Here is a 16,638-nt window from a genome sequence, read left to right as displayed (position 1 = left end):
GGATAAAACCAGCAGGTGGGGAAAGGGGGGTATATGTTGATGCTGATATGAACCCGGCAGGTGGGGAAATTGGGGCTGATTTTAGTGGTGGGATAAAGCATGATGTGGGAATGGCTGGGGAGGATTTGGGGGCTGCAGTGGAAACTGAAGGAGTAAAAGCATTGGATTTTGGTGATGGTACAAACCCTGCTGTAGGGGAAAGGGGGGGACATTTTGGTGGTGGGATGAAGCATGATGGGGGAATTGCTGGGGAGGATTTGGGGGCTGCAGTGGAAACTGAAGGACTAACAGCAGTAGATTTTGGGGCTGGTACAAACCCTACTGGAGGGGAAAGGGGGGATGATTTTGGTGCTGGTACATACCCATTTGGTTGGCAAAGTGGGGATGATAATGGTGCTGGTACAAACCCAGCAGGTGGGGAAAGGGAGGCTGATTTTGGTGCTGGGGTGAAACCTGCAGGAGGGGAGAGCGGGGAAGGCTTTGAAGCAGGGATGAAGCCTGCGTGGGAAGACCTGGAGGGAACCGAGATGAAATTAGAAGCCATAGGATGAACTTTAGCAGGTGCAGCTGACACAGGAGTCTTATCCTCCTGTTTTGAAACTGGGCCGACATTAGAGATAGATTTCATCTCAACCAATTTAGGGCCTTCTTTTTCCTCTCTTTTCACTGCTTCCTCTTTTCCTTTTTCAGGTGGCTCATCCATGCGTGTGCGAGGGCGGTTCCTGGTCCTCCCGCGAACCATGAGGCTGGCCAGCCCTGCTGATATATCGTCCTTCTCCTCCATCTTGATGGTATCGTGCTTGAAAGAGAACAGTGGTACCTTTGGGACCACCAATTTAGGAGGTTCAGGGGCAGGTTTGGTAGGCTCAGAAGCTGGAGCATCCTCCTCTTCTGCAGATAGTGCCTTCCGCACCACTTGACGCAACACCTTCACTACCTTCTTGCGGGTAAGGCTCGGATCATCGTTGTCCAGGTCTGTATGTCTGGTACTGCCATTGGCAGAGTTCCCATTGACATCACTGACGTTAACGGATCCGTTGGGCTTGCTGTTCCCGTTCAGCACAGGCTCAGGGCTAATTATGGAAGCTCTGCGTGGGTCAGGGCTCCTGAAGTGCTGTGCTGGCGTCTGGATCAGAGGCACTAGACTTTTGAAGCGTTCAGGAACCTTTACGTCCCTGCGTACCCTGGGTGGCGAGGGACTCCTGACCCTGACCCCGGGGTGTGTCATGGCCGGCTCAGGGCTTTTGGTGCGGAGTAGGCCCCTGCCAGGCTCCAGACTGGGCACGGACTGGGAGCGGCTACTCATACTGCCACTGTCGCTGTCTGACTACTCACACAACAGGGAGGGAGAGAGCAGAGCAGCAAGACACATGAGAAACTAGAACAGACTTAAAGTAAACTCACACAGTTTATCTTAAAGCATATGCAAACTCCACTTTGGTTACTAAACCAAAAACTTAATCTGAGCAGCCATGTGTTTGTCTGGATCGTCTGATACTGTATGTATGGTTGACCAAAGGGATCACAGGTCCTGTTTGCTTTCCTGGACAAGCGTGCTGTTATGCTCACCCAACTGCCACATGCCTGCCCAGGTTCTGAAATAGAACAGGGTGGGTTGATACGAGAGGTGGAGGGTGGGGGTTTCAGACTGAGATAGCAGAGGTGTATATGGGTGCTGACTTGGCCTCCTTTCTGCACTGCAGCACCTTGCTTCTAATAGCAGATCTAATGACACACACACACACACACACACACACACACACACACACACACACACACACACACACACACACACACACACACACACACACACACACACACACACACACACACACACACACACACACACACACACACACACACAGCACCTTCGCTCAGCTGCAAGAAAATCCTGCTATATCACTCAAACACACACACACACCTGTGCTGAATCCTTCTCCCAGCTGCATATCACACACTAACACACTGTCCGTCCTGACCTCACTCTACACGCTACTGAGCACCGTGCCAATGACACTCATTCTTATCTCTCCCCTAGTATTTCATGCTTGAATATCCCTGCCGTCCTACAGGCCTTATGATAACCCAACACACTGCACTGCATTCCACAGACAGAGCCTACCTCCACCTAAATGGCTAACCGACACTTATGAAGGTCAACAACACTTGAATGCAATAATAACCTGCTTTAGTGTTTCATCTTCCCCTCCTCCTATGCTCCAGTCGCTATAGTACCTGAAATGGCTCCATGGTACCAGGGGGGGCTTTGCTGTGGTTCCCCACAGACAGGAGGCTGAATGGTGGGAATACAGCCTGTGGGATACCGGCAGGCTGGTGATGAAGGCCTGGTTCCCTGCTGTCTCTCTCCCTGTCTGCACTGCTACAGAGTCAGTGTTAAAAAACACTGTGTGAGCTCCCAGACTGAGAGGGAAAAGGTCAACTGTGGTTCTCCATCTAACTAAGCTCCAATAGCAGAGAAAACTGGAAATGTGGAATATATTCATAAACTCTTGAGGGACAAGAAAAGTTGACAAGAAACATACTTGTTTATTATCAAAACCAATAGCCTTAATCAGGCTGTCAGAAACACGTTGGTTTTAATAATAAAGTATTGTCCCCCAAGAGTTGCTGAATATCTTTCATATTTGTTGCGTGTGTTGCATATTATATCGCCACGCGGCCCTCATAAACTGCCTGTCTGTTCATCTTTAGGCTACATTGAGATATGGCTGCAATTTACATATCGAGGCTACAGATTATTCAGGAAAAAACTATGTAATTTGAAAAGAAGGTATTATACTATTTACAAAGCAATTACAGACACTGCACACAGCACTGATCCCGGTTTGTTCTGAAATGAAAAAGTGTAACTGTCTGCGACATTACATCCAGAATAGAAAAATAACTACAATCTTCCACTTTGTGCCTCTTTTCACATCGGCTTGTTAGTAACTGTCTCCTATCGTGGCGAGAAAGACTTGTCTGGTGTCAGGAGCTACCAAGGTGTGTCTGGTTCCAATGGCTCAGTTGGTTGAAGCACAGTGTTGCTGACAAACCTCCAGGTAAAAGACCAGTGATGTGACAGGCACATCTCAATAGTCTGATGTGGCTTCCTCTCCTCAGATGTAAGGATACCATAATGGACTCCAATCCCCAGAAACCTATGATCCCTTTAGTCACATACTCTCAGATTCCTGATTAAGCCTACAGCAGGGCTATTTCTATTCCGGTCCTGGAGGGCCAAAACACTTCTGTTCTTTGTTTCTACTTGGTAGTTAATTGCACTCACCTGTTGTCCCAGGTCTTAATCAATCCATGGTTAGAAAGAGAGGATGAAAAGTGTTTCGGCCCTCCAGGACCGGAATTGAATAGCCCTGCTCTAAAGCTTCACAACAGGAGAACAATAGCAGTCAACTTACACCCTGATTTGATATCTTGGAGCCTGGTGGTCTGACCTCTTCTTTGACCTAAAGGGTTTGGTAAGAGAAGGAAGTGAGGTCAAAACCTACGACGCTTAGAAGTAGTGGTCACTTGCCAGGGGTACTTGGATGAAACACTCCACTCACTGCACAACATGCAAAACACACACCATGCTGCAAACCTGGATGTACACTATGTGGAAGAGCTATCTACCACACACCACATGGTGTCCTTTTAAAAGTGAAAGTTAATATTATTCACAGACACTAAGCTGTAGCCAAATTAATTTGTCCAGTTTTTATGTAATAGTGACACATGAGAACTACAAGGCTTGCTTAAAAAGGCTTTGGGTTTATTTTGATGTATTTACCACTATGATCTATTATTTTGGGTAACAGTTTGGGGACGCGTCAGTTTACTGTGGAGCTACAGGATGTGTTGTGATGGTCAAACAAAATGGGAGTCAAACAAAATCAAATCAAAAGCCAGCTTGGCAGTCAGAGCTCCCCTAGAATAAAGTATTTGAAGCGATATCACGGAGCTCGTCATTTTGCCAAAGCAAATTACTCCAGTCAAGGTTTTCCATGGTGAGTCAAACACTGACATTGGATCATGCATATGATGACAAAGGTTACTTTTAGCACACCATCAGAAAACCACAGCAGAGGCATAGCTGTCAGACTGCAAGCTTTCAACGACGTGACACTCTCAAGCCCCAAAATGGACGCTTAGTGGAGGTGTGATACATGCAGGGCAGACATTTCACTAGGCCCAGACACCAACGTAACCCACCGCATGTCCCCACACCAACGTAACCCACCCCATGTCCCCACACCAACGTAACCCACCCCATGTCCCCACACCAACGTAACCCACCCCATGTCCCCACACCAACGTAACCCACCCCATGTCCCCACACCAACGTAACCCACCCCATGTCCCCACATCAACGTAACCCACCCCATGTCCCCAAACCAACGTAACCCACCCCATGTCCCCAAACCAACGTAACCCACCCCATGTCCCCACATCAACGTAACCCACCCCATGTCCCCACATCAACGTAACCCACCCCATGTCCCCACACCAACGTAACCCACCCCATGTCCCCACATCAACGTAACCCACCCCATGTCCCCAAACCAACGTAACCCACCCCATGTCCCCAAACCAACGTAACCCACCCCATGTCCCCACATCAACGTAACCCACCCCATGTCCCCAAACCAACGTAACCCACCCCATGTCCCCAAACCAACGTAACCCACCCCATGTCCCACACCAACGTAACCCACCCCATGTCCCCACATCAACGTAACCCACCCCATGTCCCCAAACCAACGTAACCCACCCCATGTCCCCACACCAACGTAACCCACCCCATGTCCCCACACCAACGTAACCCACCCCATGTCCCCACACCAACGTAACCCACCCCATGTCCCCACACCAACGTAACCCACCCCATGTCCCCACACCAACGTAACCCACCCCATGTCCCCACATCAACGTAACCCACCCCATGTCCCCAAACCAACGTAACCCACCCCATGTCCCCAAACCAACGTAACCCACCCCATGTCCCCACATCAACGTAACCCACCCCATGTCCCCACATCAACGTAACCCACCCCATGTCCCCACACCAACGTAACCCACCCCATGTCCCCACATCAACGTAACCCACCCCATGTCCCCAAACCAACGTAACCCACCCCATGTCCCCAAACCAACGTAACCCACCCCATGTCCCCACATCAACGTAACCCACCCCATGTCCCCAAACCAACGTAACCCACCCCATGTCCCCAAACCAACGTAACCCACCCCATGTCCCACACCAACGTAACCCACCCCATGTCCCCACATCAACGTAACCCACCCCATGTCCCCAAACCAACGTAACCCACCCCATGTCCCCAAACCAACGTAACCCACCCCATGTCCCCACACCAACGTAACCCACCCCATGTCCCCACATCAACGTAACCCACCCCATGTCCCCACACCAACGTAACCCACCCCATGTCCCCACACCAACGTAACCCACCCCATGTCCCCACACCAACGTAACCCACCCCATGTCCCCACACCAACGTAACCCACCCCATGTCCCCACACCAACGTAACCCACCCCATGTCCCCACACCAACGTAACCCACCCCATGTCCCCACATCAACGTAACCCACCCCATGTCCCCAAACCAACGTAACCCACCCCATGTCCCCAAACCAACGTAACCCACCCCATGTCCCACACCAACGTAACCCACCCCATGTCCCCACATCAACGTAACCCACCCCATGTCCCCAAACCAACGTAACCCACCCCATGTCCCCAAACCAACGTAACCCACCCCATGTCCCCACACCAACGTAACCCACCCCATGTCCCCACATCAACGTAACCCACCCCATGTCCCCACACCAACGTAACCCACCCCATGTCCCCACACCAACGTAACCCACCCCATGTCCCCACACCAACGTAACCCACCCCATGTCCCCACACCAACGTAACCCACCCCATGTCCCCACACCAACGTAACCCACCCCATGTCCCCACACCAACGTAACCCACCCCATGTCCCCACACCAACGTAACCCACCCCATGTCCCCACACCAACGTAACCCACCCCATGTCCCCACACCAACGTAACCCACCCCATGTCCCCACACCAACGTAACCCACCCCATGTCCCCACACCAACGTAACCCACCCCATGTCCCCACACCAATGTAACCCACCCCATGTCCCCACATCAACGTAACCCACCCCATGTCCCCACATCAACGTAACCCACCCCATGTCCCCACACCAACGTAACCCACCCCATGTCCCCACACCAACGTAACCCACCCCATGTCCCCACACCAACGTAACCCACCCCATGTCCTCACATCAACGTAACCCACCCCATGTCCCCACACCAACGTGCTGTGAGGAAAACTGAACAGGACTTCCCTTTTGCTCCCAGAAGGAAAAGCGTGATGAGAAGGCCATGTTGACTGCGCTGATGTCATGAGCTGTGCCGGATGAGGGGGGACAAGGGGGAGAGCAGGAATGGAGAGAAGAGCTGGACAGACGGACAGACAGATGGATGGAAGGCTAGATCTTTACAATAGAGGCCAAAATCACTGGTTCTTCACTCTAGGGGCCGCAACCATTGGGATAGTGGAAGGACCACGTGTCGCAGGAAGTGAGGTGAACAAGTCTAGTGTGCAAAGAAAAGAAAGAGGAGAGGGGGAGGGACAACAGGGGGATAAGGGTTCTCCTAAAGATACACAAACATACATAGCTACATACATGAACATACTGTACACAGAACCAAGACTCAACCATTCAGTTATGGTTGACAAGTGATTTGTGGAAATGTTGACCTCATGACAGTAAAAAAACAAACAGAACACCATTACAGCAAAACCTACACATGACCTTTGGGATATTTCCCCCCCAGAACAGAGAGCTTTAGTGGGGGTCAGTCAGTCTGAAGACTGGCTCCGGCTCTCCCACCACAGGCTCTAATGTGTCTATAACAGGGGGGTTGTTGAGTTCTGCTGCTTATCTGTGGACACTGGGCAGGCTTGGCCAGGCAAGGGCCAGGGAGACAGGACAGGGCTTTTTTAGGAGGAGCCATGTGGACATAACGCCTCAGAGGCCAACATCAGGTTGGATAGCCAGGTTGACTCTCTGGTTCCCTCTGAACACACACACACACACACACACACACACACACAACTGTGCATACATATAAACACTGTTTACACTGTTTACACACACAGACAAAGACCAATAAAATTGTATTTGATCTAAACCGGATATAGCATGGTGACTGACACTCTGGAAAATGTGACTCAGCCACTGTTTTGGGAGAACACCATTGGACGTAGCTAATAACCACAGAACAAAGCCGTATTGACAATACTGAAACAATGCAGTAAAGAGATAGGCCTATGCCCAGAGATAATGAAAGCTGAGGAACAGACTTTAATGTCTATTACCATCCCACTGCTGGCTTGCTTCTGAAGCTAAGCAGTGTCGGTCCTGGTCAGTCCCTAGATGGGAGACCAGATGTTGCTGGAAGTGGTGTTGGAGGGCCAGTAGGAGGCATTCTTTCCCCTGGTCTAAAAAAGATTTAAAAAATATTCCAATGCCCAGGGCAGTGATTGGGGACATTGCCCTGTGTAGGGTGCTGTCTTTTGGAAGATATGTTAAACGGGTGTCCTGGCTCTCTGTGGTCATTAAAGATCCCATTGCACTTACTGTAAGAATAGGGGTGTTAACCCTGGTGTCCTGGCTAAATTCCCAATCTGCCCTTCATTCCATCACAGTCACCTAATCATCCCCAGCTTACAATTGGCTCATTCATCCCCTCTCCCCTGTAACTCTTCCCCAGGTTGTTGCAGTAAATGAGAATGTGTTCTCAGTCAACTTCCCTGGTAAAATAAGGTTAAAATAAAATAAAAAAATTGTCATTGTGAAACATGACAACTGTTTTCTGACTAACTCTGCTGACATTAAAAGCAAAGATGTACAAAGCTTTTTGGAAATGTGGTTTGAATTGATATGACAAGGAAGAGGGACAGTCATCTCAGGGGTCTACAACCAACACTGATCTTCCGCAATCACTTGTCCACTGAGAGAGTTAGGGCAGCCAGTTGGTGTTGACAGAGGAAACAGCACACACTCTTTCGGCATCTCAGATCCACATTGTACTATAGGCTGGGGTCAGGCTGGTCCCCATACAACAGAAAAGGGAAAGTGCCCTACACAGGGAATCACAGGATAGCAGATCCATTTTCCACATCCAAACTTACAGAAAGGCAAACATTAGGCAGCATGTTGGTCAAAACAGTAGGCTAGATGAGGAAACGCTCAAAAAATGAATCTGGAATTTCCACAAAAGACTGTGGGTCAGCATTGCTAATAGCATAGCTCACTATACCAACACACAATGAACAGTTAACGTGACTTTTACAACAGAGGCGAGAGTCAAAGACACAAAGGCTCCATTCAACTTCTGCCCAATCTGCCTATAACAGTCAGTTCCAGACAGCTACCATCACAGCCTTCCTGGCAGACACACTCCTTTCACTTCTATTATTACACTATTCTACTGGCACATATGCTAAAGCACACAGATCAAACCAAATGAACCAAGTTACTTTGGCTAACATTACACCAAGGCTCAGGCAACAGGCTGTTAGCATAGCTAGCTAGCATCTCCAGAGCCAAAATGGCTCCCCTTAGCTGAGCATGAGCTCAGTTGCAGTGAGAAATAGCGAGCCCCCCTCACTGTCAGCCCTAAAGATTGTGTTACCAGCCAGGCCCCTGGCAGAGATGGCTCACACAGTCCACAGATTCCTCCACAGAAGGCCTCTCCCTTTCCCCCAACAATCCTGGAACCACAGCTCCTCCTTTACCTGCTGGCCTCTGTGAAGGTGAATAGTGTAGTTAGGTTTGGTAGATCCAATCCTTCCCTGACCGAAATACGCCCTTAAAACGGCGTTGGCTGTAACGGGAGTTCAACCTAGAGTTAGTAATCTGTGAGAAAGAGCTGAGATAGCCGGCGGACTCACGTCACGTCACACAGGGAACAGGCTGGGGAGAGGAGCCCCCTGATAGGCTGACTATTCTAAGCGAGACAAGGAGGGGACAGCTGTCACGATACCAGGGTCCAGGAAGCTACAAATAGCCCACCAGAACCAACACTGCTGCCACTAATGCCTCCCTTGGTTCCCTGGCTAGCCCCCCACCCTACCCCCAAGAATTCAGGCCAACTAGCAGCCCTCTCTCTCTCTTTCTCTCTCTTTCTCACTCTCGTTCCCTTTCTCTCATGGAAGTTGCTGTCTCCTCAGCTGCTCCGTGGGGACCCCTGTGAAGTCCGTCAGTGTGTGTGTGTGTGTGTGTGTGTGTGTGTGTGTGTGTGTGTGTCAAATCTCTGTTGTGAATATGAGGAGTGATGGATGTCTGATAATGGTAGTGTAATAAAGTGTTTTGTTGTTTTTAGACAGTCTACTGTGAGCGTGTGTACTACATACCTGAAGGTACACTACTAAAATAAAGGTTAAATAAATAATAAAGGTGCATGTGTGTTTTGATATTGAGGGAAGTCCTTTCTCTTGTGTGCAGGTCTGTGTGAGGCTGGGAGTGGAAGAAGCAGGGGAAACAGAGGAGAAAACCAGAAGCGCTATGACATGGGGCACAGGAAATGACACCGGGCTTGGTGCCTCCCTCACTCTCATACCAGGGAGCAGGCATGCTGTAGTGCACACTGAGTACAACATTAGGCTTCAATCCTCACACATTCTCTCTCTCTCTCTCTCTTGATGAGGGGAACTGTAATAAACAGTCAACAAGTAAACAAACAGTGGTGCAGTGTCACTAAGGGAAGAGGCACAGAAAACCATATTGATACAATCTCAAAGGCACATAAATCAATGTTATTATCTACTCACAACATTGGTAAAAAAAAAAAAAAGCTCTCCGGCCACTTAATATGATATCTGAACTATTTCTCAATATAATACTATTCTCAATGTTATATCACTAAACACCAGTAGAGGGCAACACTTCCTATTCAAGGCCTTGTAAATGTATTCACCTCCCTCACATAGCCACTAGGGGGAGTAAGAACACTAAATATAAACCAGCCTGTACGTTGTGTGACAGAGCAGCACCACAAAGACAAAGAGCTGATTTTTCACCAATCGAAACAAACTGACAAAAATCCAAGTCAAATGCGCCACAAAAGCTTAGTAACAGTAAGACACATTTACATTTACATTTACATTTTTACATTTAAGTCATTTAGCAGACGCTCTTATCCAGAGCGACTTACAAGTACATACATTCATACTTTTTTGTACTGGCCCCCCGTGGGAATCGAACCCACAACCCTGGTGTTGCAAGCGCCATGCCCTACCAACTGAGCCACACGGGACTACACAAGAGCCACATGGTTCTAGACACAAGACTAGGCTGTAATCCAGTTAGCTGTGTGCGGAGTGAGCTGAGGGGAATCTAGGCAGATGAGTATTGAACTGTATACTGGACAGGCGTATCCTGCAGTGCTGAGGGAGAGTGGTTCTAGAAGCTGGCCAGAGAGGTGTGGTTGGATGAAGAGTGGGAACTGCTGCACAAGGCTGATTTTAGAATGTGGAGCATGGTAATACAGTGATGTAACTGAGTTAGTGTGTGGTAACATGCATGCTCGCTACTACATGTGTGCAAAATGTACATGCAGTGTGTGTGTGTGTGTGTGTGTGTGTGTGTGTGTGTGTGTGTGTGTGTGTGTGTGTGTGTGTGTGTGTGTGTGTGTCTACTTGTCTGTTGTGTATAATGCTTGTATTAATGCATAATAACCTTATAGATCAGTGGTACAGTATAGTACAGATAGACATATCTGATTTCATGACATGATCATTGTAACAGTAACTAGAAGTTGTTCCAAAGAACACCGATGATAAGAGAGACAGAGCAGGCCGGGAAGTGTGTCTGTTGGATGCTGTGTGTGACGGCGCTCCCATCCCTCTGTACAAATGGCAAACAGTAGGATCCAAGAGGAATGTAAGGTATGAGTTTGTCAGCAGGGAAGAACAGGAATAACATGCTGCCTCTGACACGCACACAGAATGCCCAACTCCCTCTACACTCAACTGCATGGTATTCAACACAATATTCACAGTACCCACAGTGGAAACAATGCCCTACATTACGCAACATGTTTTCATTGAAAACACTAAATCTGGGTTACATTTGATTAAAATTCCTGTCAATTCAGAGATTGAATCAGTCGGTCCCCCCTCCGGATGAATTCCATGTCGCCCAATTCAATTGACAGGAATGTAAAATGAATTGACCCATGCTCTGGTAACACACACACACACACACACACACACACACACACACACACACACACACACACACACATTTCCTCCCTTATCCCTAGTCTTCCAGGTTGATTGGTGTGTATGAACCAGGATGTGAGTGCTTCTGTAATACTGTGACCATCTGCTGCCCAGGCCTGTTGACAGGAGAAGCTATCCTATCTAGGAAGGGTATTAGGGGAATATCACAAGTCATTGAGGAATCAGCCCTCTCAAATCAGTGCCAAGCACTCTCCCTGTTTATATAGTGAACATGTTATGGCAGCGAGGTCATTGCTTCTAAACACATTGATTACTTCTAGCCTCAGAGCTGTAGTCATCAATGCCACTGACTCAAACAGGATAATATCTCGCATTCATTTTGAGGATTGTTTTTGGTTAAACTGTAATAGAAGATCGTATCTTCACAATATGTGTAGTCTTCCAACACTGTAGGTCAGTTGTGTAACATGGTCATAATAACACAGTCCTCCAGGACGAGTATACATCCCTGGCTGCTAACTATGACTGATGTTCCCTGAGGGAGAAACCCAGTGATTAAGCCAGTTGTCTGTCATCAGACATGTCCTTGCCAGCCTCTACATGGCAACCATCATTCACAGCCTAGTACAACTGAGGGCTGTGCCATATGGACAAAATATCATATCACAATAGTTTTCTTTTTTTTTACTGTATGGCGGTATTTTACACTATTTTATATTTCTGAATAATATGTTTTAAATCTGTTTTATGAGTAGTTCATGACCCGAGGATGGCAACAAATGAATTCTAAGTGGTTTTAATAGGATTTCTGCATTCTAATTGTTTTATACTCAACCAAACTAGAACAAAACTGAAAGTGAAGTAGTCCAATTTGTAGAACTTTGATTTAGCACTGTATCAACATATCGTTATGGACGGGATTGTAATGATCCATACCGTTATGTGGATCCATACCGGTATACCTTAACAGACAATACATCGGCCAGTCATTACACATCACCTCTAGCCCAAATCCTCTATCATCACACACATAACTCGTCTTAAACATTACATCAGAAAAAGAGACATACACACAAAGTATGCATAAGCCCACAAACACACGCTGTTGTTTGTTTCAGGTTTTGTTTTTTGTCTTTAAACACTCCCAAAACACTGATTCATAGAAAGAATAGCCACAGCCAATACGGTAGTTAATAAGGCACAATAATACCCGTTACAGTATTCAGAGGAAAACCATTTCCTCAGTACAAACACATTTACATGTTTAGTCATTTGCAGATGCTCTTATTCAGAGCGACTTACAGTAGTGAGTTCATACTGGTCCCCCCGTGGGAATCAAACCCACAACCCTAGTGTTGCAAGCGCCATGCTCTACCAACTGAGCCACATGGGACTGCACGTACACACACCAAATCCGTCTTGAACAGTCCTCATGGAGACCATGACGGTACAGTATGTTCACAATAGAACTCACTATCTGTCAGCTAGTCAGCCAAGACAATAGAGCATCCTTTCTTGTTCATCCCCTCCCTGTAAGGCACCTAGGTTGTAATGATACCAGCCTGGAGGAGAAGGTAACTACTGGCTCTTGAAGCCCACTCTGGCTAGGGCTGCTTGTTTAGCTAATGTATGGGGCCTTTAGCTTAGCAAAGAACCCCCCCCTCCCCATTCTTCAGTCTCTCCATCTCACACAGGGCTCGTACAGACAGTGGCAAGTCAAATTCAAGGACTTTCAAGTACTTTTTCAAGCACTAATATTTATTTTCAAGGACCATCAATTTCAAATAGATCCTATTAAACAATTGTTTCTAGTCGCCAACAGATATATCGTGACCAACAGTATATCGTCGCAACCTCATGAAAAAAACAACTAACTCACTATTCATCACTACCTTACAAGTTCTACTCAATAATATGTGTTTCACTACTTATTTACTACATACATGAGTGGAACGTCAGGACAGATGATGATGACTGATTTCCTTATATGAACTGTAACTCAGTAAAATATTTGAAATTGTCGCATGTTGCATGTATATTGTTGTCCAGTGTACATTATATTAAATTGTCTTTATATTTAAATTGTCTTTATACTGTATTTCACCAATATTTGGGTCCAACAGGCTGTCCCAACACATAATGACATGAAAGTGAATTCTGACAGTGTAAAAGGCCCTTAGTTGTCTCTAGAATGCCCTATTCTACACCCATTTGAAAAGAAACAAGTTATTAATGTGTTTGATAAGATTAAAGACATTTTAGGGGACCCCACATGGGTCCCGGACCCCAAGTTTGGGAACCATTGTACTACTACCCTCTCTCCCTGCTTGCTTCAACGCTTCCTCTCTCTGTGTATCTCCTTTGCCTCCTTCATTGCAGCCTGACTCACCACTGTCTATCTCACTACTCTCTATAAAGAAAAAGTATTTTGTTTATGAGAACTTATAGTAGCCCATCTTTTGATTATAGCTAGCTTAATTTCAGTCAACTGCTCCTGCTGAGATCAGGATCCGTTCAACGTTAGCATGTAACTTCATACTTCTAGCCAGCTAGTTGTAGCTAGCTACCTGGCTAACAGCCAGAGCCCTTGAGCTATATCTAACTGAAATATCAGCGACTATTACCAGTTGTACACTCATTCTCCGAGAGTCAGGGGGGGTTTGTTTGGGGGATGTCTGTTGACACTGCAGGAGTGAAGGGATCTTAAAATAATTCCCACTGTCAGCAGCATCTCTGCTACTTGCCACTGTAAGTCTGGGCTGAGGTAGTTTGTTTCACCTCTCGGCCTATGTCGTGGGCGGAGTTTCCTGTTGGACAGAGTGGTGAATGAATGCGCTGCTAACACGACAAATCCAGAGGAATAGGCGAACAGGCGAACATAATGAGCACACATGAATCATTCATGAGTCCAGTTGTTCGCAGAGGTAGGCGAGATTAGAACTCAGATCAAGAAGCCTTCTGAAGTGCCTCCCTTCTACATTACAGACCCGGGTTTGATCCCAGGCTGTGTTACAGCCGGCCGTGACCAGGAGACCCATGAGGCAGAGCACAATTGACCCAGCATCATCTGGGTTAGGGGAGGGTTTGGCCAGATAGGATGTCCTTGCCCCATTGCGCTCTAGCAACTCCATGTGGCGGGCCGGGCGCCTGCAAGCTGACTTCGGTTGCTAGCTGGATGGTGTTTCCTCCAGCACATTGTTATGGCTGGTTTCCAGGTTAAGTGAGCACTGTGTCAAGAAGCATTGTCGTGTTTCAGAGGACTCGTGGCTCTCGACCTTCGCCTCTCCCGAGTCCGTACGGAAGTTGCAGCGATGGGACAAGACTAACTACCAATTGGATATCACGAAATTGGGGAGAAAAAGGGCAAATTGTCTGTGTCTGATTTTCAAGGTATTCCAGTACTTTCAGAGTGCCAAATTCAAGTACTGTATAAGCACCTCAAGCACTTTGTGTGAACCCTGCTCACAGTCATATTAGGAGGGATGTCCTCATTAAGAGAAACATCCTGTGTACACACAGACAGCTTCTGGGTCCTCTCCTCTCTGGGCCTCAGAGGACAATCTATTCTTAGCAGCACTGCAGTGTACAGTACACATCGCTGGTGTGGCTAACACAGACTGATAGCATCTCTTGAACTGGGAGGAGACACAGTCACTGACTGTCTGGGTTTCATAGATTTAACTTCTGATTCCAAAGTTCAGAATGACATCAGAGATAAAGGAGAAGAAGGGTAGAGAGAGATTTAGAGTGTGTGTGTGTGTATGTGTCAGAGAATTTGAGAGAGAATGTGTGATGCGTACCTGGCATCTATTCCAGGTACTGTAGCCTATCCCCACACAGCCCCTATGTAGCTGTAAGCGCCACCAATCTGACCTTGTTTTGACCTACTGTAATGAACACAAGTGGCTATGGAGAAACAGATCAAATGCCCACATTTCCAATCCCATATAAGACAAGTGCTGAAGCGAACAGAAAACCTAATGGCAGTCCAATGTATTGAGCTGTGCCCTTACTATCATAAACACAGTTGATGACTTTGTACATTTCCCTGTTCATGTTAAGAGCACCAACGTCCCTCAAATCCACATGACAGTGAGTCCATTAGAAAGTATGTACTGTACATCAGCACCACTAACTCATAGGAGTACACTGCATTAGAGCTGAGCCCAAATACTTTCACACAGGGCCCTATGTATGTGCAATGGTTATGCAAACAGGCAAACAGACAGGCAAACAGACGTCTGGTGAAACTTCGTTGCGTGGTGCCGCGTGGAGAGAGACCACGCCTGACCGGGCTCCACTCGCCATGTCTCCACTGTGCTCCAGGGTGACAGATCTAGGTCACTGTCTCTCTCTCTCACACACACACAAGTCCCAATCCTCTCCCCACATGAGGAGGCTGGACGAGCACACAACAAGGCTCTTTGCCCGCCAGAGTAAACACACAAAGCCTGCCTGATCAGAGCAGGAAGTGCCAGAGAGGGCAAAGGCAAGTCAACCTGTCAAAACACACATCAATCATGCCATTACACAACCTTGGCATTTAAACCTCAATTAACATTTAACACCATTTAACCCTCTACTTCTTTTGTTTGATATACAACCATGGGCTATATTCTTTTAAAACTGGTAATGGCTGTCTGGGACACCCAGTCAAGACAAAGAATATATTGTTCAGTAAGTAAAGTAGCCTATGGTATTATACTGCCATCTAGTCTAGGATAATAGTACAAAACAGGCAGTCTAGGACACCCACAGTTAAAGACAAAGCTCTGCTGACCAGTGCTCCTCAGTTGGAGATAAATCTCACTTCACATGGTTTGGTCAGCTGGTCGATCTCTAAGGTATTCCTAGTCGATCACCAAACATTTCTGTAAAAAAAAAAACTGTTTTGTTGTATTTGTTTCGCGCTGTTGGCGGTAGGTGCACTCGATTCAGCAGTCCTAGCTCCGGGAAGGAAGTGTTTCCATGTTGAACCATTTCATGTGTCTGACGGTAGAACTCCCTCTACCTGGCAGGCCCAGAGCAAATCAAGAGCACCTATAGGCCTACCGCTGGCCAATCAGATGTTTCCTCCAGCCATCACAAGTTTCCTCCAGCCATAGGCATAGACTGTAAAAAGAAGCCTCGAACGCACAGCAAAGTTGATACTATGAGATTTCAAAACTTAAAACCATGACTAGAGGGAGACTCAACGAATACAGCAAAGAGCTGCTGTTTTTAAGAGTAAGTTCATGTTAAGTTGTTACTCAGCATGGTCAACACTTCGTTCAACACTGTTAAAAGCCATAAAGTGTGTGATCTCCCTACTTCCACTCACACTACAACCAGCACTGCAGCTGTAA

At 47.2% G+C, this 16,638-nt stretch overlaps 1 protein-coding gene across 2 annotated transcripts in view; it reads right to left on the bottom strand.

Moving 5' to 3' along the window:
* The window catches only part of LOC129831864 (unconventional myosin-XVIIIa-like), a 190,239-nt gene that overhangs the window by 90,611 nt on the left and 82,990 nt on the right, over positions 1 to 16,638 (bottom strand). The window lies entirely within an intron of this gene.

This window comes from Salvelinus fontinalis, chromosome 33 (assembly GCF_029448725.1).
Source record: "Salvelinus fontinalis isolate EN_2023a chromosome 33, ASM2944872v1, whole genome shotgun sequence".
In the NCBI taxonomy this organism is placed as follows: Eukaryota; Metazoa; Chordata; class Actinopteri; order Salmoniformes; family Salmonidae; genus Salvelinus; species Salvelinus fontinalis.
The sequence above is the reverse complement of the archived record's forward strand: the minus strand, read 5'-3'. Positions and strand labels throughout refer to the sequence as shown.